Source organism: Mustela nivalis, assembly GCF_964662115.1.
Source record: "Mustela nivalis genome assembly, chromosome: 15".
Classification (NCBI taxonomy): Eukaryota; Metazoa; Chordata; class Mammalia; order Carnivora; family Mustelidae; genus Mustela; species Mustela nivalis.
The window spans coordinates 62,070,954-62,097,516 of NC_139034.1; the positions used below are offsets into that span (position 1 = coordinate 62,070,954).

At 36.4% G+C, this 26,563-nt stretch overlaps 1 long non-coding RNA gene across 3 annotated transcripts in view; it reads left to right on the forward strand.

Annotated features, from left to right (window-relative positions):
* LOC309849138 overlaps positions 1-26,563 on the forward strand; it is a 262,806-nt gene that overhangs the window by 121,840 nt on the left and 114,403 nt on the right. For 2 of the 3 annotated variants that reach the window (XR_014303519.1, XR_014303521.1), the window contains 2 exons: positions 22,394-22,652; positions 23,567-23,712. This is a non-coding gene — a long non-coding RNA (uncharacterized lncRNA). The remainder of the gene's footprint in view (positions 1-22,393; positions 22,653-23,566; positions 23,713-26,563) is intronic. The other variant, XR_014303520.1, reaches the window with a different exon arrangement.

The window sequence follows — 26,563 nt, forward strand, 5'->3', positions numbered from 1 at the left end:
GTTCTCTTTATAGTATCTCTTGGAGGTCATTAAATGTCTTCACATACTATAAAATCGTGCTTAGTTTCATTCTATTTTTGAAAGACATTTAGATTGCTTTGCATTTTATGTTAGTATAAACTTATTATACAGAAAACCTTGTTCATGCCTTTTGTCTTTAATGAAGACCATTACTGGATAGAAGGAAATCTGTGTTTTTTTTCTTTATTACAAACAAATGCCATTTATATTGTCTTGGACAATTTGCATTTTCATACAGAGATGATAAGAATATCTGTGTTTACACCTATTCACTGATACTGATATTATAAATTTAAAAATATTTTTCCAGTGTAATGAGTGAAAAATGATATGTATTTTATTTTCATTTTCTTTATTCCTAGTTAACATTCTTTTGCAGGTTTATTGGCATTTTTATTTCCTCTTCTGTGTATTTCCATGCACAACTTTTTTTCCTGTTGGGTTCAGTTAATTCCTTTTTAAAATAGAATTATAGGAATTATCAAAGTATTTTGGATATTATATATATTTCATATATTTTCTTTCAATTTTTTTAAGTTTCTCATTTTTTTATGCAGAAGTTTTTATAATGTGATAACATGTATCAATTTCTTCCTTGTGTCTGTGTTTTGTGTTGTAATTAGATAAATCTCTTTCCAAAATTACAATAATGTTAACCTATATCATCTTTTTCTGCTTTAATTTTGTTTTTTACATTTGTTTTCTGTAACTTATCTGGGATATATCTTCACATATAATATGAGATAGTACCCTAGTCTAATTTTTTTTTTAAAACTATTTACATCTCCAATTCTTTCAACAGATTGTGGAATAGTAAGTGTGAAGGATTAGTATGACATCACCAGTTATTTAATTGTAGTTTAAGCATGATTTTAAAAATTATCAACTTATGGGGTGTCTGGATGGCTCAGTCAGTTAAGTGATCAATTCTTGATTTTGGTTCAGGTCATGATCTCAGAGTTGTGAGATCAAACCCTGTGTGGGGCTCTGCACTCAGCAGGGAGTCAGCTTGGGAGTCTCTCCCTCTCCCTCTGCCCCTCCTCCTGCATCTGCTCACCTCTTGAATAAATAAATACGTACTTTAAAAATATTATCAACTTCTATTGTATGTCAACTTAAAACTTTCCAGACTTTGTCAGATTGATTTAGGTATCTTTCGATAGTATGTATTTGAATGACCCCAAATGCTTATTTATTACCCGTAGACATTTACTTTGAAATGTAATGAAAAGAAAGACATCTTTTCTCTTAATTATTTTTAATAGTCTAAGATCTATCCTATGAGCAAAATTCAGGTCGGCTCTATAGGTCGTGGAACAGCTCTCGAGGCTTTAAAAGTCCTGGCAGCTGAGTATGCATGCTAGAGATGATCTCCAGGGAGAAAGTGATATGGAGGATGGACACTCATGATTTACGGTAATACAATACGGTAATACGGTAATAAGTGACGATAGTTTGTAAAAAGGGATAAGGGCTGGATATATGTTATACTGGAAAATTTGCATGCTAGTACAGTACAGACGGATTTGTCATGATTAACCAAAATTGCTCATGGGAAAGCTTCTGTGTTACTTCTCTGCCTTACTGAATCTTTCACCCTTCAGTTAAAAAAGCAGTTGCTATTGGGGCATCTGGGTGGCTCAGTCAGTTAAACGTCTGCTTTCACCTCAGGTCACGACCTCAGGGTCCTGGAATTGAGTCCCATGTCAGGCTCCTTGCTCATTGGAGAGTCTGCTTTTCCCTCTCCCTCTCCCTCTGCTCCCCCCATCTCTCTCTCAAGTAAATAAATAACATCTTAAAAAAAAAAAAAACGCAGTCACTATGAATATGCATATTGAGAGATATGATAGGAATGGGGTGAGAAGCTGAAACACAGGAGAGTGATTTGAGATAGCAGTTCTGTGCACAAAAAGCATGGAAGATAGGAGTTCAGATATAGTCTGGGATACTGGGAAAGCATTACTAGGAAAGGGTTATTAGTCTGTTGATCTTGCTTTTTGTTTTTGTTTTTTAAATTTGATTTAATTTTATTTTTTTCAGTGTTCCAAAATTCATTGTTTATACACCACACCCAGTGCTCCATGCAATATGTGCCCTCCATAATACCCACCACCAGGTCCACCCCCCCCTGCCTCCACACCCTCCACACCCTCAGTTTGTTTCTCAGAGTCCACAGTCTCTCATAGTTTGTCTTTCCCTCTGATTTCCCCCAACTCACTTCTCCTCTCCATCTCCCGATGTCCTCTGTTATTCCTTATGCTCCACAAGTAAGTGAAACCATATGATAATTGAATCTCTTTGCTTGACTTATTTTACTCAGCATAATCTCTTGCAGTCCTGTCCATGTTGATACAAAAGTTGGGTATTCATCCTTTCTAAGGAAGGCATAATACCCCATTGTATATATTGTATATATTGAAGGGCATCTTGGTTCTTTCCACAGTTTGGTGACTGTGGCCATTGCTGCTATGAACATTGGGGTACAGATGGCCCTTCTTTTCACAACATCTGTTGATCTTGTTTTATACTTAAAACTCTAAAAGGTGAAGTGATTTGCTTCCAGGTCATACCATTAGTGGTAAAGCTGGGTCTATGGACTTCCCTTATCATTTCGCTTTCCACACTTTGACTAGGTCATGTGCCCCAGTAAAGTAAGAATCTAATCCATGCTGCTCATAACAGATGTCAGGAGCTATTTCTCCACATTTCAGTTAATGGTACTACCAATAAATAAATTGCTTGGGCCCAAAATGTAAGAGTCATCCTTGTTTTCCTTCTTTTCTTTTTTTAAAGTTGTCTTTGTTTATTTTAAAGAGAGAGAGAAAGAGAGAGGTGGGGGAGGGGTAAAAGGAGAGGGAAAGGGAAGCCCAAACAGACTCTGCACTGAGCGTGGAGCCCATCCTGGGGCTCAATATCACAACGCTGAGATCAGACTTCAGCTGAAACCAAGAGTCAGTCACTCAACTGTCTGTGCCACCCAGGCACCCTGACTTCTCTTTTCCAATTGTCCACTTCTAATCCTTCAGTGAAGCCAGGCAATTGTACATACAATATGCATTTAAAATCTGTATTGAAGTCTCCTTCCCTCACACCATTTACCCTGTCAAAGCCAACACGATCTCCCATTTGGACTATTGCAAGACTTTGTCAGTCTTTTTGCTTCTCTTCTTGCTCCTCTATTCCATTTGCAACTTAGCAACCTGGGTGAGATACATCTTACCTATTTCTATCTATTTCTGTATCTTTATAATAAGTTATATTTAACTTGAGTTACATAAAATTACTTTCTTTTTTTTTTAATTTTTTATTTTTTATAAACATATATTTTTATCCCCAGGGGTACAGGTCTGTGAATCACCAGGTTTACACACTTCACAGCACTCACCAAAGCACATCCCCTCCCCAATGTCCATAATCCCACCCCCTTCTCCCAAACCCCCTCCCCCAGCAACCCTCAGTTTGTTTTGTGAGATTAAGAGTCACTTATGGTTTGTCTCCCTCCCAATCCCATCTTGTTTCATTGATTCTTCTCCTACCCACTTAAGCCCCCATGTTGCATCACCACTTCCTCATATCAGGGAGATCATATGATAGTTGTCTTTCTCTGCTTGACTTATTTCGCTAAGCATGATACGCTCTAGTTCCATCCATGTTGTCGCAAATGGCAAGACTTCATTTCTTTTGATGGCTGCATAGTATTCCATTGTGTATATATACATCTTCTTGATCCATTCATCTGTTGATGGACATCTAGGTTTTTTCCATAGTTTGGCTATTGTGGACATTGCTGCTATAAACATTCGGGTGCACGTGTCCCTTTGGATCACTACATTTGTATCTTTAGGGTAAATACCCAATAGTGCAATTGCTGGGTCATAGGGCAGTTCTATTTTCAACATTTTGAGGAACCTCCATGCTGTTTTCCAGAGTGGCTGCACCAGCTTGCATTCCCACCAACAGTGTAGGAGGGTTCCCCTTTCTCCGCATCCTCGCCAGCATCTGTCATTTCCTGACTTGTTGATTTTAGCCATTCTGACTGGTGTGAGGTGATATCTCATTGTAGTTTTGATTTGTATTTCCCTGATGCCGAGTGATATGGAGCACTTTTTCATGTGTCTGTTGGCCATCTGGATGTCTTCTTTGCAGAAATGTCTGTTCATGTCCTCTGCCCATTTCTTGATTGGATTATTTGTTCTTTGGGTGTTGAGTTTGCTAAGTTCTTTATAGATTCTGGACACTAGTCCTTTATCTGATATGTCGTTTGCAAATATCTTCTCCCATTATGTCAGTTGTCTTTTGATTTTGTTAACTGTTTCCTTTGCTGTGCAAAAGATTTTGATCTTGATGAAATTCCAATAGTTCATTTTTGCCCTTGCTTCCCTTGCCTTTGGCGTTGTTCCTAGGAAGATGTTGCTGTGGCTGAGGTCGAAGAGGTTGCTGCCTGTGTTCTCCTCAAGGATTTTGATGGATTCCTTTCGCACATTGAGGTCCTTCATCCATTTTGAGTCTATTTTTGTGTGTGGTGTAAGGAAATGGTCCAATTTCATTTTTCTGCATGTGGCTGTCCAATTTTCCCAGCACCATTTATTGAAGAGGCTGTCTTCACAATTCCGGTCTTCAAGCTCTATTACAAAGCTGTCATCATCAAGACAGCATGGAACTGGCACAAAAACAGACACATAGATCAATGGAACAGAATAGAGAGCCCAGAAATAGACCCTCAACTCTACAGTCAACTAATCTTCGACAAAGCAGGAAAGAATGTCCAATCAAATTACTTTCTTGCTTCCTATTTCCTTTGGTGTACAATCCATGTACCTCCCCTCTGGCCTATAAGGCCCTTCATGACCTGGCCTGTGCTTGCTTCTCTAATTCATTTCAGCAAAACTGATACATTAACAAAAGACTACTTTTGTACTATGGTTCAGGCATACTGGATTATTCTACCTTTTAAAATATGCCCTGCAAATTCCTCCTTTAGAGTATACTCACAGTCCCTTTCTCTACCTGGAATAGTCTACACCAGACCTTTACATGGCTGGTATCTTTTTATCATTCGGATTTCAGCCTCAATGTAATTTCTTCAGAGAGACCTTTCTTCAGGGGTTATTCTTATCATTTGGTTTCTGCTGCGTACTCTTTAGCTAATTATGCCCTTTGAATAGTCACAGCACTTACTACTACTCAAAATTACATATTTAAAAAAAAACCCTCGGATTATCTGCTTTCTCTACCAGAATATAAACTCCAGGAGAGCAGGGTCTTTGTCTCGCTTATTTATTCATTTACATTTCCAGTGCCTAGGATAGCACCTACCACATAATAACTAATCCTTGATCAGTGAAGACTAGAAAGCTAAGAATGGCCTGTTCACACCATGTTCTGTCTCAACGTTTTTAAACTCCAGTAGAATTGGGTGTGCGTTCTACAAATGGTTGTTCATAATAAGCTACTTAAGTTCTTTAAGTTTTCTCATTTGACAATAGTAATAATGATAATAATACAATGTGTTTCATCAAATTATTGTCAGCATATTAACTGGAATAATGCAAACAAGTTGACTGGCCCTGTGCCTGGCATATAGTATATGTTCAATAACAGCTGAAAAGGGAGTAACATTCGCGTTGGCTGATTTGAATAGGATGTCACTCATTTGTGCCTCCCCCCCACTTCTGCCAAACAATAATTTGCCATCCATCTGTGGAAAGAAGTGACTTTGTAAGGGCTGCAGGATCTAGCACTATATGCCACATGACCTGAGAGGAGTCTTGCCCACTCATGTGTCATGTGATAGGCATACAAATTTCAGCCTCAGCTGTGGACCTTGCAGTGGTCCATGAACTGTGTCAGTCCCTCTTGGCTATGGTCTGGAAACTCCTGGAAAACACTGTCTTACACCATCACCCATAAAGACAGCCTTTGTGGAAGTCCAGGTTCTCAGTAGTAAAGTTCCAACACACCATAGGAGGAAAATGAAAGTATGAGTTTGGATATATTGGAGAGGGTAAAACTAACAGTTTTACTTCTCTTGCGTTACCTGCTCCCAAGGCAGCACAGCTTATGGCCAAGGGAAATCTTCTCAGCTCTAATAAACAAAATAAAATCAGAAATGAAAGAGAAGATGTTACAATTGATGTCGTAGAAAAAAAAAACTTCTTAAAAGAATACTATGAACAATTATACATCAACAAATGGGATAACCTAGAAAGAGTGGATAAATACTAGGAAAATACAACTTACCAAGACTGAATTATGAAGAAATGGGATGTCTGAACAGTTTATAATTATTAGTAAGGAGATTGAATTGGTAACCAAAAATCTCCAAATAAAGAAAAACCCAAAAGCAGATGGTTTCCCTTGTGAATTTTACCAAACATTTAAAGAAGAATTAATGCCAACCCTTTACAAAATCTTCCAAAAAATTGAGAAGGAGGGAGAACTTCCAAACACATTTTATGAGACCAGAATTATTGCAATACTAAAGCCAGATAAGGACGCTACAAGAAAACTACAGATCAATGTCTCTGATGAATATACAAACAAAAATTCTCAACAAAACATTAATAGACCATATTTAATAATGCATTAAAAGGATCATAAACCATTATCAAGTGGGGTTTATCCCTGGGATGCAAGGATGGTTCAATATATACAAGTCAATAAATGTGATACATCACATTAATATAATAAAAAGTAAAAATTATATGATCATCTCAACACATGCAGGAATAGCATTTGACAAAATACAACATCTTTTTATGGCAAAAACTCTTAACAAACTGGGTACAGAAGGAATGTACTTCAACACAACAAAAGCCATATATAATAAACCCCAGCTAACATCATACTCCATGGTGAAAGGTGGAAGTCTTCTCCTCTAAGATCAGGAAAAGACAAAAATGCGTGCTCTTACCTTTACTACTCAACATGGAAGCCCTAGTTAGAGAAATCGGACAAGAATAAGAAATGAAAGGCATCCAAATTTGAAAGAAAGAAGTAAAACTGTATTTGTTTGCAGATGATATGATCCTATTTATAGAAAATCTTAAAGACTCCACCACAAAAATTAGACAAATTCAGTAAAGTTTCAGGATATAAAATCAACATGTAGAATCAGTTGCATTTCTATACACTAACACCAGAATCTCTCAAAAAGAAATAAAATAATCCCATTCATAATAGCATCAAAAACAATAAAATACTTAGGAACAAATTTAACCTAGGAGGTGAAAGATCTGAAATGATATATTTCTTCACAGCTGTTATATAATTGAAAAAAGTGGTAACAAGTATTAGTAAGGATGTGGAGAAAGGGAACCCTTGTGCACTGTTCGTAGGAATGTAAATTGATAAAGCCATTATAGAACATAGTATGAGGTTTTTTTAAAAAAAATGCAACTACCATATGATCTAGGAATTCCACTTCTGGGTATAAATTCAAAGAAAATTATATCAGAATCTTTATTTTTAAGATTTTACCTATTTATTTGAGAGAGAGAGAGAGAGCACAGAGGGCAGAGAGAGAGAAGCAGACTTCCTTCTAGGCAGGGAGCCCATTGCAGGGCTCAATCTCAGACCCTAGGATCATGACCTGAGCTGAAGGCAGGTACTTAACTGACTGAGCCACAAAGGCACCATGAAATCAGAATCTTGAAGAGATATCTGCCCTCCCATATATACTGCTGTATTATTCACATAGCCAAGACATGAAAAAACTAAAGTATTCATCTACAGATAAATAGGTAGAGAATTTTATTCAATCATGGAAAGGAGGAAATCCTGTCATTTGTGACAAACTTGAGGGTATCATCCTAAGTGAAATATGTCAGAGGACAAATACTGTATGGTATCATTTATTTGTGAAATTTTAAAAAGCTGAATTCATAGAAACATAGAATAAAATGGTGGTTGCTAAGGTTGGAGGGTGGAGGAAAAGAAAGATAATGGTCATAGAAACTTCAATTATATGATGAATAAGTTCTGCAGATCTAATATACAGTATAATGATTATTGTTAACCATAAGTATTATATACACTTGAGTATATATAAAGTATATAGCAGAGTAGACTTTAAATGTTTTCCTACAGAAAAAAACAATAATTATGTGACGGTGGTGTTAACTACCCCTACTGTGGTAATCATTTTTTCATATGCATAAGTGCATCAAATCAATACATTGTATACTATAAACTTAAACAATGTTATATGTCAATTATATCCCTATAAAATAAAATAAAAAATAAAATGACAAGAGGAAAAACGTTAGGAGATAGAACTTGGTTAAAAATGTGGTGTCAACTCATAAGTGACATTCTGAGGCCTCTCATTTTTTTCTTTCTAGCTCAGTGTTTCTTATGAGAGAGGAAAAGGAGATTTGTTTGTTCATGAAGTGTGAGAGAGTAGGAAGGCAAAGATAAACCACCTTAGAAATCTATGACTGTTTGCCCTTGGATGGATCTATTTCCTCTCTTTCACTTTTTTGAAGCAATTCAGGTATGAACATAAAAGGAGATTCAGGAAATAGAACACACCAAAATTCCTGATTTTATTTAGCATATGGTTAAACGTGTACTGTTGGTGGAATTCATGAACTCTGTACAATTTAGTCTATCCTCCATGGACAATTACCTGTATTATAAGCAGAAAACCCGAGATGGAGACAAAAAGATGGTCAGTTTGTTAGTTTAGGACCAGTGTTTGGCTATTTCTAGTACACAGGATTTCAGTTTATCTGAAATTGTAGACAAGCTTTTTCTACCAACCAAATAGTTCTCTGTTGTTTACAAACAATTTCAATTTGGAGTTCCATTTAATTTGTCCCTGAAGACAAACAGGAAGGGGAAGAAGTGAAATTCTTAAGCCTGCAATATAAACGATTGCCCAATGAAGGGATGTAGACTGTTATAACCAGGTTCTCTCTGGCCCTCACCCTCTTTCATGCCCTTTTTTTTTCCTGGAATGAAACCAGAAGGAGATTAATCTGGTTAGCAGGAATTTCTTTTGTTTAAAGATTATTTAAGAGAAGGATGGTAAACTATACAAAATGTTTCCTTGTGTAACTGCATAAGCTGAAAATATCCAAGTCTCCGTCAGCACTTCAACTATGTCCAACAACTCTTGTTGGAGGTGTCCACTATGGGGAATGCTTTAATCTGGGAAGATAGAAGGACCATATTAGCTGGGAGTGTATAACCTTACAATCTGCAATAAGAAATCAACTGTATAATGAACTTTGGCACCTCCAGATTCAAGAAAACATAAGCAATATGCAGTAGATACTCCCCTTGGTGCCTATGTTTCTTTCAACTAAAAAGTCAGTGAAATCTTTAGTTTGACATATCATCAGGAGATCTGGTTTCATCTAATTTTAGATTTCTCCTCTCATTTTGTCTAAGTTCTGCGGATTCTCTTCTCTATGTTTCTTGTTCTTTCTGTGGAACATTTCCTTTCCTTTCATAAGACCTTTGCAATGGATTCTTAGGGAGAGTGGAATGGAGATGGACCCACGGGATTTCATCCCAGGTCAGCTGCTTCTTATGTAACTCACTTAACCTCTCAGTGTTTCACTCTGCTCTCCCGAAATGGCACTTGACTGACAACTTCATGGGTTTGAAGTATAGATTGAAAAAAGTTAATAAATGAAAGGTATTTGGAAAGGTGTCCAGCCCATAGGAACTGCTATGTATATTTTAGCTACTATCTTTATTTGCAGTGGAAGATTTAGTTCAGTTTTACCTACATTTGTTCAGATTTCACCTTTATTTATTTTTTAAAAATATTTTTATTTATTTATTTGACAGACAGAGATCACAAGTAGGCAGAGACGCAGGCAGAGAGAGAGAGGAGGAAGCAGGCTCCCCGCTGAGCGGAGAGCCCGATGTGGGGCTCCATCCCAGGACCCTGGGATCATGACCTGAGCCAAAGGCAGAGGCTTTAACCCACTGAGCCACCCAGGTGTCCCAGATTTCACCTTTATTAACCAGTCTTGTCAGCAATATTCTTTTTTTTTTTTTTTTTTTTTTTTTTGACAGAGAGAGATCACAAGTAGGTAGAGAGGCAGGCAGAGAGAGAGAGAGAGAGGGAAGCAGGCTCCCCGCTGAGCAGAAAGCCGGATGTGGGACTCGATCCCAGGACCCTGAGATCATGACCTGAGCCAAAGGCAGCGGCTTAACCCACTGAGCTACCCAGGCGCCCCCTTGTCAGCAATATTCTTGAAGAGGCTGTTCTCAGCATTATATTTTGCCAACTGCCTCTACTAATTGTTTACTACTCAAGAAATAGTTTCTATATTGGACATCAGCAGCAGCAGCAGCATCCCAACAACCATTCCCCCCTTAACTTGTAAGTAGAATCCAGTTTCCTTCTGGGGAACCCTCTCTGTCCTACCTTTAGGTACAATTTAGCAGAAGGTCTAGTTCTTTCTTTCTTCAAGTCTAGTTGGGAATTCTTGGAATTTTGAGAATCTGAGTAGTGGTCAGAATGACGGAAAGTGGTTGGACCTCTCCATTCCACCTGTAGCACCTGGATGAACTTTCTCAAGTAGCTCCTTCTAAGTTAGACTCTGAATACTATCTGATCACTTCCTGAGTTTTCTTCGTAGTCCTGTGGGCTCCTCCTATATTCATCCTAGATTCATTTACCCAAACCAAGCTGGCCAGCAAATTTCTTTTACTTGAAACTTCATTAATCCTATCCGATAGAGGTTCTTTCTCTGTTTGTTAGTGCTGCGGCCCTGCTCTCTACCCACACGTTCTGTGTGTACCCTGGTGTTCTGCTTTATTGTGTTCTGTGTGCTCTAGCTGCCTCTGTGTTCTTTCCCACTGCAACAGTTGCAGGCGTATTTCATTCTACCATATTTGGCAGAAAAAAATTGTTTCTTGATTGGTATCTGACTTGAAAATGGTTTCTCAGTTGCACAAAATTATCAAAGCTGTACTAGACTTGTTTATAATGGCCTGCTATTTCCTCAGTTCCTTCTATGGGAAGTTGCTGAGGTCCTTGCTCGATAATGAGTAGGTGTGCTATGGTCATGTGCCATGTGACCAGACCATCTGGCAGATACTTATTGGCCCAGGGATATGCATCTACCCCAAGACAGCAAGTCAGTGTTTCAGTAAGGCAGAAACTTATGACTTGCATAGCCTGGCTCAAAAAAATGTGAAGACAGTCAATCAGATCCATCTCTTAGGAATTTAGAATTGGGAAACAGACCTGCCCAAGGCAGTTAACCTTAAGGACATCATCACAGTGATGTATGAAGAGCTGCTCTTGTGTAGAGGGGCTGAAGTAAGTACTCACTTGGAGAAATGTACGAGCTGATGCAGGAAAGGGACCCTTGCAAGAGGGGAAGTGGAAAAAGCAGAAATGCAGGAAAATGTGATCCCAAGGGGGAGATAGGGAGCTTTTGGTTTCTGATGGCTTTGTCTGGTTCCTATGAGACCTGGCTATACAGCACTACAGCTCTCAAAATTCTGGGTTCTTTATATCTTCTTAAAATATTACATCCTACTATTTTTTTCCTTACAATTTGTGAAGCCAACTATTTCCTGCTTAAAGCTGGTACTATGACACTTCCTATTTAACACCAATAGTTACACTCTTTTGCAGTAGAAGGTCAAGATTACTTCCATTAAATAGCATGGGAGTTTTTTTTTTTTTCTTTAATAAATTATTGGCTTTGCATACAATGCGCTTTCTTTCTAGGTTTCCTGTTCATCTTACCCTTCAGCTAGTAGTGATCTGTACCATGCCCAACAAACCAGTAGGCACTGGTACCTATAGTCAGTGTAGATCACCAGTTCTAATTTGTGACCATTCAAGAGTACCATGGTTCAATCAGATGTTTAAAGCTCTTTAATTTTCCATTTAGAGAAAAAGATAAATTTGAGTTTTCAATGGAGTTGTGACGGTTGCTTGAGATGTAATGTAACTATCCCACCCCTTCTTCTTTTGTAAATGCCAATTCCCTTTGAAAAATATTGCAGAAAATCTTTTAGCAGTTTCTTGGAATCATGCTATTACAATACTACAATAACTTTTTCCTCCCCCCCCCCCCCATTTTTTGTTTAAATTCTAGTTAACATAGAGTGCAATACTGGTCTTAACAGATATGTCATTTGTAAATATCTTCTCCCATTTCATAGGCTGCCTTTTAGCTTTGTTGATTGATTCCTTCACTGTGAGAAGGTTTTTATGTCAATGAAGTACCTGTAGTTCATTTTTGCTTTTGTTTCCCTTGCCTCTGGCAATGCATTCAGTAAGATATTGCTCTGGTCAAAGTCAAAGAAGTTGTTGTCTATGCTCTTCTGTAGGGTTCTGATAGTTTCCTGTCTCACATTTTTTTTTAAACATTTTATTTTATTATTATTTTTTAGGATTTTATTTCCTGTCTCACATTTACGTCTTTCATCCATTTTGAATTTGTTTTTGTGTATGGTGTAAGAACGTGGTCTAGTTTCATTCTTCCACATTTGCTATCCAGTTTTCCCAACACCATTTGTTGAAGAGACTGTCTTTTAAAAAATATTTATTTATTTTTATTTTAGAGAGAGAGTCGAGACAGTGTATGAATGAGTGGAGGAGGCCATGGGGGAGGGCCAAGGGAAAGAATCCTCAAGCAGATTACCCATTTAGCAGGGAGCCGAATGCCAGGCTCGATCCCAGGACCCTGAGACATGACCTCAGCCAAAATTGAAGAGTTGGATATTAACCAACTGAGGCACCCAAGCACCCAAAAGAGACTATCTTTTTTACACTGAACATTCTTTCCTGCTTTGTTGAAGATTAATTGGCCATATAGTTGTGGGTCCATTTCTGGGTTTTCTATTGTGTTCCATTGATCTATGTGTCTGTTGCTATGACAGTACCATACTGTTTTGACGACTACAGCTTGAAGTTTGGAAATGGTGATGCCTCTAACTTTGCTTTTGTTTTTCAGGATTGCTTTGATTATTCAGGTATTTTGTGGTTCCATGCAAATATGCAAATTTTAGGTTTCTTTGTTCTAGGTCTATGAAAAATGCTGGTGGTATTTTGATAGGGATTGCCGTAAGAATGTAGATTGCTTTGGGTAGTATAGGCATTTTTTTTTTTTAAGATTTTATTTATTTATTTGACAGACAGAGATCACAAGTAGGCAGAGAGGCAGGCAGAGGGAGAGGGAGAAGCAGGCTCCCCACAGAGCAGAGAGCCCGATGCGGGGCTCGATCCCAGGACGCTGAGATTATGACCTGAGCAGAGGCTTTAACCCTCTGAGCCACCCAGGCGCCCCTAGTATAGGCGTTTTAACAATGTTTGTTTTTCCAGTCTATGAGCATGGAACGTTTTTTCATTTCTCTGTGTCATCTTTAATTTCCTTCATAAGTTTGACAGAGTATAAATACTTTATCTCTTTGGTTAGGCTTACTCCTAGGTATCTTACGGTTTTTGGTGCAATTGTAAATGGACTCAATTCCTTGATTTCTCTTTCTGATGCTTCAATATTGGTATATAGAAATGCAACAGATTCTGTCTATTGATTTTATATCCTGTGACTTTGCTGAATTCATAGAGTGGTTCTAGCAGTTTTTTGGTGGAGTCTTTCGAGTTTTCTATATAGGATATCATGTCATCTGCAAATAGTGAAAGTTTGACTTCTTCTTGGTTCGGATGCCTTTTATTTCTTTTTGCTGTCTAGTTGCTGCGGCTAATACTTCCAATACTCTGGATGCTCAGTTGGTTGAGCCTCTCTGCCTTTGGCTCGGGTCATGATCTGGGGTCCTGGGATCGAGTCCCATGTCGGGCTTTCTGCTTGGTGGGGAGCCTCTTCCTCCTCTCTCTCTGCTTACCTCTCTGCCTACTTGTGATCTCTCTCTGTCAAATAAATAAAATCTTTAAAATAAACAAACAAATAAATAAATAGTAATGGTGAGAGTGGACATCCCTGTCTTATTTCTGACCGTAGAGGAAAATCTTTCAGTTTTTTCCCCATTGAAGATGTTATTATCTGTGGGTCTTTCACATATGACATTTATGATGCTGAAGTATGTTCCATCTATCCCTACTCTGTAGAAGGTTTTTGTCAAGAATGAAGGATGATTTTTATCAAATCCTTTTATTTTTTTACATCTATTGAGGACCATGTGGCTCGTATCCTTTCTTTTATTAATGTGGTGTATCACTTTGATTGATCTGCAAATATTGAACTTCCCATATAGCCCAGGAATAAATCCTACTTCATCATGGTAAATCATTCTTTTAATGTACTGTTGGAGTCAATTCGATGTTATCTTGAGAATTTTTGCATCCATGTTCATCAGGGATTCTGGCCTATGATTCTCCTTTTTAGTGGGATCTTTGATTTTGGAATTAATGCTGGCCTTGTAGAAGGAGTTTGGAAGTTTCCCTTCCATTTTCAGTTTTTGGCACAATTTTAGGAGAATAAGTATTAACTCTTTAACTCTTTAAATGTCTGGTAGAATTCCCCTGGAAGGCCATCTGGCCTTCGACTTTTGTTTGTTGGGAGATTTTTGATGACAGAATCCATTTCTTTGCTGGTTATGCATTATGCATCTGTTCAAATTTTCTATTTCTTCCTGTTTCAGCTTCAGTAGCTTGTATGTTTCTAGGAATTTGTCCATTTCTTCCAGATTGACCAGTTTGTTGCCATATGATTTTTCATAATATTCTCTCATAATTGTTTATGTTTCTGTTGGTATTGGTTGTAATCTCCCCACCTTCAGTCATGATTTTATCTGGGTCTTTTCTCTTTTCTTTTTGAAATGTTGGGCTAGGGGTTTATCAATTTTATTAATTCTTTCATAGGTCAGCACTTAGTTTTGCTGATCTGTTCTATACTACAGTGACTTTTTGCAAACTCTAGCTAGTGAGGTAACAGTGAATGATGGTCAACACCACAGGGTCTGAAGCTGTATTTAGTTTGATCTCAGCCTTTACAATTTGCTAGTTGCTGCTTTGGTTAAGTGCTTTAATTTCTCTGATTTACATATTTAAAATGGTGATAATGACAGTACCTCTGTGTAACAGCTAGAGTATAGGATAATATGCTAAATAACAAAACCTCTAACTACAATGGATGAAAAAAAATATGGAATTTAGCTCTGACTTACATAATAGTCCAAAGGTAGGCGAGCATTTAGAGTAGGAAAGTGGTACTATAAATCTCACATATAGCTGCAACATGTGGGTCCAAGATGGCTACTAAAATTTTCACCATCTCCATCTAGCAAAAGAAAAGGATAAGGAGATCTTATGATAATTATAGGAAATATATAGGTATTTGCACAAATATTACATCCTTATCTTTGCTGAAATGTCCCTCCTAGTTTTAAGGGATGTGGAGAAACATGTTCTATGGGTGAGCAACAATGTGCCTAATTTCAAGACTGGGGAAGATGAGAAGGATGGCTAATAAAGTAGCTTAGGTTCCTGCCACAGTGCCTCACAAAGTTGCTGTGAGGTTTAAATTAGTTAATATAACTAACTTATTTGCAAATGAGTCAACACTTGGAAAAAAGAGTATCATATACAGATTCCCAGTTACATGTCAGTTCATTTCCAAAAGCACTTGAATTGCTTCTTGGGGAGGAAAATAGAAGTTTTCTCTAAAGAAACCACAATGTACACAACATACACCACTTAATATATTATCTAATTTAAGGTTTCTCAATCTTGATAGTATCGACATTTCAGGACAGGTAATTTGTTGCTGTGGGGTGCTATCCTGTGCACTCTAGAATGTTCAGCAGACTAAATCCAGATGTAAATAGAACCCTTACCCCTAGTTTCCATGACCCAAGACATCTCAAGACATTCTTAAATGTTTCCTTCATTGGGGATAGGGGAGGAAGAATGGGCAAAACTGTCTCCATTTGATAATCGTTGTCCTAATCTCATTAGCTCTGTCATTACTATTATCAATGAATTCATTCATTTCAATTAGCCTTTGAAAAAAATTAAAAGTATCTTTACCATTCAGGTCAGTGAATTGGAGATAATATTCATGACTATTAACTAATTGAGGACAGCTTAAAAATTTGCCATGTCAAGACTTCTTCTGGGTTTGAATTAAATATTGGGTTTGAATGAAAAAGAATCATGATTCTCTGTTTTCAGCTGGTGTAAACTTTTTTGACCCTTTTTAAATCTCTAAATGCATCCTGAAATTCTTATGGAGCATTCTCTATAGTATTTACTACAAAATGGCCCCCAGCAGGTGAATTTGTGTTCTTTAGAAATCCAAATGGAACAGGGTAAACAGCTAAAGTTCACTACAGGGACATTTGGGAAGATATTGTCTGAAAATGCCCTCAAAATTCCTTCAAAAAAGCAACACATATTTTTCAAATTGCCAATTATGGCTAAAGAGACTGTGACTCCTTGGTGGATAGGATATTTTGAGCAACTTGATTGACCTACAGTTGGTTCTTTAGGAGAATAAATGCACCTTCACCATGATAGTATTCTTAATTATGACCTGTGGGAACTAGGTTAAGACAAAGAAATCCTAAGCTTTTGTCTGCAAACTCCAGATGCACTTATGAAAATAATATACTATTTTGAATAAAATTCTTGTAATTTCATTGTCTAAAGATTAAGAAACTCAGAAAAGATCAAAGATATAAATAACAAGATCCCGTCCTTTCCTCCAAAATCTATGGTTAGTATTTGGATAGATATTCTTTTAGTCCTTCTGTCATTTTCCTCATTACGTATAAGTGCTTCCAGTATATGTCATCATCAAAAAATGGCAATTTACTACTTGTGATCTCTCTCTGTCAATAAATAAATAAAATCTTTAAAAAAATGGCAATTTAATCATCTTTACCTATGTAAAACTAATTCTTTTTCTTATCTTTTTTCATCATCTGGAATTTCTAAAAACTGGTAATGTAGAGAATAATGTTAATAGTGGTAATAGTGGGTAATAGTGGTAATTGTTTCTGACTTTATTGGAAATATTTCTGTCATAATCAAATGTGACATTAGCTATTGTTTAAGATAGATATCATTTTTATCTATTCTTTCTAGATATTCCTTCCTATATTAAATAATTATCTCTTTATTCATAGTTGATCAAGATTTTATAAATGAATATTGAATTTAATCACATGTATTTCAATTTCTACTAATCTTGTCTATGTTTTATCTCATTTTTGATGTAATAGATTATGTCTGCTTATTTTCTATTAAACAATTATTCTATTATTGGGATTAACTATACTTTGCTATTATGTGTTGTTATTGTAAGATAGTGGGTTTCATGGATTCAGGAAGATTTTACTCTATGTATAATTTAGGTAGGCTTGTAGTCATATATTTCAGAACTTTTGTCTGGAGAGAAATTTTTCCATATTTAAAGTAGTTTAATCAGTGGTCACATATTTATATTCTCCATTATCACTTAAATACTCCAATAAAATCCTATAACTAGAAACTTACTTTACTTATTTAAACTTAACATATTCTAATGATATTTAACTAGACTCCTAATTTTCCCAAAGAATATTTAGTATAATCCTAGATAACTAGAATTCTGTAGAATGTTCTTTAGGAAACATTGGTTTCTTGTTTTCCTGTGGGGGATAACTTTAATGATACAAAGTTCTTTAAGAAAAGAAAATAAGATGGTTTCATCTGTTTTTCTATGCCTGACCAATTTAAATAGCACTGTAGTTCTTGACTCATTTAATTTGTTGATAACTATACATGGGAAGAATAAAGTTTTCTGTTGAAAACATTTTCTTGAAAATATTGCAAGCACTGCACTGGTCAGAGTTCTATTTTAGCTTTCTAATACTTCTAGAATAAATTCCAATCTTCTCTTTCTCTGAAAATAATTGATACTAAAAAATTCCAAATATTGTATCACAGAACTCTATTAATATTCCTTTATAACTAAAAAAATCTCTTTTGTCATATCTTCTTTCAAAGGTCTACATTTGTTATTTATTTTTTCTTAAATAATCTTGTTAGAAGTTTGTGTATTGGGGGTGCCTGGGTAGCTTAGTTGGTGAAGCATCCAACTCTTGATTTCAGCTCAGGTCACAATTTCAGGGTTGTGAGATTGAGCCTGTGTCAGTCTCCATGCTGGGTGTAGAGCCTGAGTAAGATTCTCTCTCTCTCCCTCTCAAAAAAAAAAAAAAAAAAAAAAAAGAAAGAAAGAAAAAAGAAGAAGAAGTTTGTGTATTTTATTAGTCTTTTTGATTAAATCTTTTTTCTGGCTCTTGAATTTACTTTTCAATTCTATTGTTATTTTGCTCTATAATTTACTAACTTCTGTCTTTTCATTATTTCAGGATTTTTTTTTTTACTTTCCTAATTTTAGTTGAATTCTGATGTATTTTGATTATTTCTTACTTATAAATGAAGGAATTTAAGATTATAAAGTACTGTTTCTTATTTACAAATGAAGGAATTTAAGATTATACATTATGAGTATCATTAAAAAAATCCCTATAGGCAAGTAGCTTTCACACTTCCTTACGTTAAAAGTATTCTTTTTTTTTTTTTTAAAGATTTTATTTATTTATCAGAGAGAGAGAGGGGGAGAGAGCGAGCACAAGCAGACAGAATGGCAGGCAGAGGCAGAAGGAGAAGCAGGCTCCCTGCCGAGCAAGGAGCCTGATGTGGGACTCGATCCCAGGACACTGGGATCATGACCTGAGCCGAAGGCAGCTGCTTAACCAACTGAGCCACCCAGGCGTCCCCGTTAAAAGTATTCTTAATTGCAACATTGCACAGTTCAGTTTTTCTTTGATAAAAATTATTGGGATTTTAGAAAAAATTATTTGCATGTGAAGCAAATAATTTAATTTAAACTTTAGTCATAAAGTTCTAATTTTAATGAATTTAGTAGCCTTAAATTTTCTTTTCAGGTAACAGCAGTGGAGGAAATTGTCAATGTGCCTCCTCATTTTGACTCGATGTGAAAATATTGTTGGTCATAGCATGCACACACCTACTTACTTCACTTTCAACTTACTCCTTTGGGACTTTGTTATCAATAGTCTCATGTCCCGGTGATTTCAAGTCTATAAGGAAATGGATAATAGCCCTTTTTCAAAAAAGATTGAATAACCATCTTAGATCTTAGACGATGTAAAAAGCAGTAGCTTCTTTAAATTCTTTCACAACATAATTATCTATATAAATGCGGACCTTTTGAATCCATCTCTTTACCTTTAAAATTCTCATTTATTTTACAAGTTCTTGGCATACTGTCTTCAAAGACAGCTACAATTCCTCCTGTCCTACCAGCCCCTTAGTAATGTGACTTTATCCCTCTTTTCATCAAGAGATGACGTCTCCTTTCCCTCCTCTTGCTCCTTGCTCTTCCTGTGATCTGCAATGACCAGTGGAATGCAACATATGTGATATTGTATGACTTTGGGCCTTAAGTGTGAAGAAATTTGGGGTTCCTATTTCTACCCTTGGAAAGATGCTCAGTGTAGACAACCAAGTGATAAAAGTAGATTAAGACTACCAAATTCAGAGGCAGATTATGTGTGGAAAGGTTGCCAAAATCAGAGCCCCACATATGTGATTGTGCCATCTTGAAACCTCCAGGCCCAGTTAAGCTGTGTAGCCAATGTTGTTTGGAGCAAGAACCAAGTTTTCTCTTATAAATCTCGTACAAGTTCCTGACCTGCTGAATGATGAGGAATACAATGGCAGTTGCTTTCAGCCACTAAGGTTTAGAGTAGAAGCATTAATAAAATAGAGACTAAAACCAAACCAAACCAACCAACCAACCAACCAAACAGTTAAGTATAAAGCATCAAAGGGAAAGAAACAATGTAAATTTTGATCATGCAAAATTTATGGCAGTTTAATGTATTTGTTCTGAATTGTGTATCTTGGCCTTCTATGTTAGAGTAAAATAAATGATATCAAAATAAAGAAAAACCAAATAGTAAAGGAATGACAATTCTGTATTTTCTGTATCTAAGAAAAATACCACAAATTGAGGAAACAAGTATTAAATGACAGCTGTACCAAATGTGACATCAACATACTGTACAAAGCCTGTGGTCTTTTCTCATGAGGGCAACATAATAGCTGGCCTCTCAGTAAAGTATAATATTTCAAAGCAGATGTGTGCATCAATAAAGATTTTACTGCTTTGATTCTTCCCTTCTTTCTTTTCTTCCTTCCACTCACCCTTCCTTTCAGAGTGCAGCCTGGCCATATATTAAAGAAAAGAACCCAAAGTACCAAAATGGGTTTTGGTCCTGTTCCTTTAAGCAACTAAATTCCACATTTTGATTGGTTGGAAATGCTTTCCTATCTCACTGTCACCTCTGACAGCTACACATGGGAAGCTGTGTCTTTATTTATCTATTTTTATTTCTTCCATTAGTGTCTAAATAACAGCGGCTTGTACTGAATTACTGCAGGGATTGTCTCTCCTTCTTTCAAAAGAAAGTCATTCATTAGGGTGCCTTACCTTTACCAAGAGACATGTTCTCAGCTTCATGATGGCTGGCCGCCAGAGAAGCAATTTCCTTTCTTTTAAAAGGGGTTGGAAAGCATCTGATTGTATCAGGAAGAGGTATTTCAGTTTTCAAGGTGAAAGGACACTTGCTTCTTTTATAGATAATGAAAGAAATATGATCCATTAGTGAAAGGCAGAGGGCATACCAATTAAAAATATCCAGGAAGGGTAGGACATAGTCTGTCCACCTGTTATCGCAATGTAAATTAGTAGAGCAGGTAATGATACCAGTTTTCTCCTTTACAGCTTTAATAATTCAGCTTTTAAGACAGATGTTTTTAAAAACACATTTTCTATACAGGAACAACTGATAATACAATATTTATTCTTTAGAAGTTCTTAAATTTTGTTTCACTTTCTTAGACTAATATTAAATCCACAGAATTACTGACAATGCTGGGGGAGGGGAAACCCTTTCCATATTACCCAGGCCTTTAGAATTTTGTTTAAGAGAAAGAAAACATGGAGTCTCCTGGAACTGGCTGATTTAAGAATAATATCTATTGCATGGAGCACTGGGTGTGGTGCATAAACAATGAATTTTGGAACACTGAAAAAAAAATTAAAATTCAAAAATATAGCCACTGAAATGATCTTTAATTGTTGTGAATCCAAGATAAAAGAACATCACTGAAAACCCACAGAGCGTATTCAATTAATATTTATTGTCTACCCTTTCCCACATAACCTCTATGCAAGTACAGTCCAAGAGAAATATGTCAGCCACAGATAAGAGCCATCTGTGTAATTTTAAACTTTCTAGCAGGTATACTTTTGTAAAAAAGCAAAGACAAGCCTGCAATGTATTTGCTTTAGCTTGATTTACCCAGATGATATCACTTCAATAAGTGATCAATATAGACATTATTCATGAGATTTTAAAGATTTATTTGAATATAGTTGACACACAGTGTTGCATTAGTTTCAAGTGTACAGCATAATGATTCAACTTCTCTACATGTTACGCTATGCTCACCACAAGGGTAGCTGCCATTTGTCACCCTACAATGCTATTACAATATCACTGACTATATTTCTTATGCTGGGCCTTTTATTCCAGTGATTTATTTATTCCATAACTGGAAACCTGTATCTCCCACTCTCCTTCACCCATTTTGCACACCTCCCCACCCCTAGGACATCCCCTCCTCTACCATCAGTTGGTTCTCTATTTATAGGTCTGATTCTGCTTTTTGTTTGTTTATTCACTTGTTTTGTATCTTAGATTTTACATATGAGTAAAATCGTATGGTATCTCTTTCTCAGTCTGACTTATTTTACACAGCATAAGATATTTTATATTCTTTTTTATATTGTCTTCAAAATCTGTTGTGTATAGATCCTATCTATGACATATCTCCTTTAACTACGATAGCCAAGATATGGAAGCAACATAAATGTTCATCAATAGATAAATGAATAAAGAAGATGTGGTAATATGTATATGATGCAATATTATATCCATTATATATCTCAGCCATAAAGAATGAAATTTGTCATTTGCAACAACATAACTCAAAATATACCAGCTTCCATGCAAAGAATTGCCTAGAGCTGTATTGCTAATACATTTTTGGTTATGTAGAGGACATTCAGAGCTTTCTGAGTTTCCTAGGGTAAGCATCTACTATTTTGTGGGAACTTTGTGAAACCAGATGTTACAAAACATGTCCTAAAGGAGTTCATAGTCCAACATACAAATGCAAAAAATTTTTCTTTGCTAAAAATGCAGTTATGCTGAGAGATAAGTGGAGATGCAATGAAGAAATGGTTATACTTAGTTGGGGGGGAATCTTAGAAGACTTCATACAAAATTGATTTTGAAGAAGCTTTTTATTTTTTATTATTTTTTAAAAATTATTTTGTTTATTTGACAGAGAGAGACACAGCGAGAGAGGGAACACAAGCAGTGGGAGAGGGAGAAGCAGGCTTCTTGCAGAGCAGGGAGCCCAGTGTGGGGCTCGATCCCAGGACTCTGGGATCATGACCTGAGCAGAAGGTAGACACTTAACGACTGAGCCACCCAGGCACCCTCTGAAGAAGCATTTTCACTGTAGATGTTCCCAGCTGGGGAAGATGGGGAAGAAAAGGAGAATGCAATTCTGGAATGAAGATGGGATCTGAACAGAAGTGCAGGTAAGCAACCCAGACCTGGAAGAAATACATCACGGTTACAGTGTAGAATGCAAAGTGTGACAGCAAGAGGTCAGGTGGGTTAAGTAACTACTTGCCTGATTATGGAAAGCCATGAGCTATAGCTATATGAACTTGGACCAACAGTTATATTGAAATATCATATAGCCCATATATGGGCTTGGACTTTATCCTACAGGTAACAGGAAGCTATTGAAAAATGTCAAGCCATTGAATAAAATGACAGAATTTGTGTTTTAGTTTAGACAACCTCCATAGCACTGTGGAAGAGGAATTAAAGATGCTGGAGATGTGAGGGCTGACACTGGGAATGGGGTTTTACTGCTGTCTGTGAAAGTGCTGGTGAGATGAGGCTATGAGAAGAGACACCAATGGGTGGGAAGAAGGCGTTGGACAAGGAAAAGGAGACAGGCTGGCCATTTGTGCATGTAGAGGACAGCTGTGGGGCTCAGGATGAAGAAGGGGAGAAGGATTATTCCCAGGGTTGGTCCTTTATTTTCATGTGAATTAGAATAGTTTTCAAGAAAACAGGGAACCCAGAAAGTTAAAGAGATCTGGGAGCAATTCTGTATACAATACTTGTCATTTAAAGAGCTCTAGTCAAGGATTAAAAGCTCTAATCAAGCTCTCATCAAGTATGTGTCTGGGCACCTATTTTAGCTAAAGTCGGGGATGAGACTGGTGAGAAGAGGAGAGGATCAAAGACGAAGATGTGAGGGACACAGAACTTCAAGCAGTGAGCAAGCAGATGAGACTGAGGGATATTTAGAAGTTAGTGGAGAACCAAAGGGAACCGCAAGCAGGTTAACAGGGACATGGAGTGCCCATGAGTCAAATGAAATAAGGTCTGAAAGCAACCCATTAGAAAATGATGACATTTCCTGGAACATTTGCAGAGTCATGGGAAGACTTAATTTACATCATTTGAAGAAGTTAATGGCAGATGGTGGAGATAGCAATTTCAGACCATTCTTCTGAAGCCGTCGTTACCAAGGGGGGAGCTGGTATAATATCGGCAGTAGTAATGAGTGGACGTGATGAGGTAGGCTGTGATTTTTTTGATTACTTAGTTAATCTGTAAAATGGGAGAGCCATTGGGGCACCTGGGTGGCTCAGTCAGTTAGAGTGAGACTTTTGATTTTAACTCAGGTCATGATATGATGGTCATGAGATAGAGCCTCTTACTGGGCTCTGCACTAGGTGTGGACCTGCTTAATATCACTCTTGGCCTCTGCCCTTCCTCCCAACTGCTCTCCCCCCTTAACTTTCTCTCTCAAAAAAAAAAAAAAAAAAAAGTGGGAGAGCCATTCTGAGCATGTGTATAGCCCATCAATTAGGAACCAAAAGTGGGAAAGAAAAAGTATTCGGAAAGAGAATGTAACTGTTGGAGCAAGTTCATATCAAGCACAAAACCTAGCTTTGAGAAGGAAAAAAGACAGCTTCCTCTAACTCTAAAGACAGGTGATATAGTCAGTGCAAACCCTCTTACTTAAAATCTGAGCCTCTTGAAGGTAGCAGTTTCTGAGAACATTATATGAGATGATATGCACTAAAGTGTTCAACACACATGATTGATTAATGCTAATTTACCTATCTGCTCCAAACCTTATAATTTTCTCTTTTCAATACTTGTATCTTGTAATTTTTTTCCCAACATTTTTTTTGGCACCAGAAAAATTCCCTCTGAAAAAACCATTAGTGTAGATTCTGGTTTCAATTACTACAATTGCCCATTACTTCATCAACCTCAACACTCAGCAGTCACAGACCTGGTTAGTTTTAAGTAAGAGCTTCTTTCTCCAGTCCCAGAACTTGTTCCAAGCTTGTTCCAATATGATATACTGTTTCTTAAAAAAAAAAAGAAAGAAAGAAAGAAAGAAAGAAAGAAAAAAGAAAAAAGCACTCAATGCTTCGATTTCAACAAAATTATTTCTTAAAATTACTTTTAAAACAAGTAAGTAGGAAGTAAAATAAGTAAATGTGTAATTTGGTTACAAATTTACATGCCAATATTTCTACAAGGCTTTTAATGGAAAAGTGTCTTTATCTCTCTCCTTTTTTCTACCTCTCCCAATCAATTTAAAATCTTTTATTTGTATTTTTGATATTTAGCTATATATTTTGGAAAAAATAGTCTTAAATTATTTTAATAACTTAACTGCTATTCTCTTTCTACAGTGAAAAATGAAATTTAATTCCTTCATAACCCCTAAACTCCTCAATTTCTTCTCCCATTTTTCCAATATGTTTATTTCTGTTTGTTTGGTCAATAATTAGTTTTTACATTATAGTAAGTATATAAGTATTTTTCACAGCTAACTCGTATGAATTATCATGTGCACATTTCCTTGCACATTAGATAATTTTTATCTTGGTTTTGCCTTTAAGAATTTTGCATGTGTAGGTATGTTGTTTTGGTTGTTTGATTTTCTATATACCTATTATTTATTTATCTCTAAACTCTGCCAAAGTATAAATGTCTTCCAATATTTTAAACATATTGGCATTTCTATTAATTTTATCTTCTTTGAGATATGGTAGGACAGTTTTCTCCTTCTGTTCTCTTCTGGAGAACCCTTGCATAATTATTGTAGTTTAGGGATCTTCCTTCTCCGTCATCCTAGAAATTCCCATCATTTTTCACATGCATTAGTTCCCCTATGTGTTGGTCCATGACTTTCTTTTTCTTGATTTATATACTTTTTTTTTTTTTTTTTTTTGGTGACATGTCTTCTATTTCCTGAGAAAGACCTCAGGGAGATCCAGTTTGTGGTATTTTATAAACACGGCACATCTTTATTCCAGTTTCACACTTTATTTCTAGTTAGGCTGCTGTAAAAATATAGGATAGCAATAATATTCCCAATTTTTCTACTGGTTTTATTTGTTTGTTTAGCTAGCATTGCTGCTGGCAAGTTTGATGCCATTCGGTTTTTTTTCTCTCTGGAAGTTTCATCCATGTTCTAAATTTTATTTTATTTTAAAGGTTTTATTTATTTATTTAATTGAGAGAGAGAAAGCGCCTGAGCACAAGTTGGGGGAGTCATGGAGGGGGAGGGAAAGAGAGGGGGGAAAGGAATCTCAAGCAGACTCTGTGCTGAGTGCAGAGCCCAGTGTGGGGCTGAACCTCATGACCCTGAGATGGTGACCCAACTGAAACCAAGAGGCCAAGGCTTAACCTACTGAGCCACCCAAATTTAGATAGGCAGTGGTGTGAGTCTCCCCCAACCCCGCTTCATGTTAGGCATCTGTGGACTTTTCATTCTGAACTTCAGTTTCAGAACCTTTGTTAAATTATCTCCTTGATAATTTCCTTATCATAATTTCTTCTGGTTTCTCTGGTTATCCCATTATTCAGATAATGTACTTCTTAGATTGGTGCTATATTTTTTACTTCCTATTCAATTTTCTACATTTAGGATTTTTATTATATGTTAGAGTTTTCTTTAAGTTAAAACTCAACATTTTCTAGTTGATTTTTAAAAATCATTTCCACTATCTTCTTTTTTTTTTTACCACTATCTTCTTTTTAATCTCCAAAATTTTCTTTTACTTGTCCATATATATATATATATATATATATATATATATATATATATATATATTAATATCAATATCATAGTCTTTTTTTTTTTTTTCCCAAGGAAATAAAATTTCCTAGCTCTGGGAGGTAGATGTTAAATGCATACAGACACTTAAAGTTTCCTACTGCTTCCATCTTTTTATTTTCTCCACATTTGTTACTTCTGTTTGTTTGGGCTCCGTCTTTCACCTCAGAGGCTTTCCTCAGATGCCTGGGGATACTTGGCTGCTCCTAATATGTAAGAATGACTCACTAAACATCTAATTAGATACTTATGGGCTTGTCAACTGGTGCACCTCCTTGGTGGGTG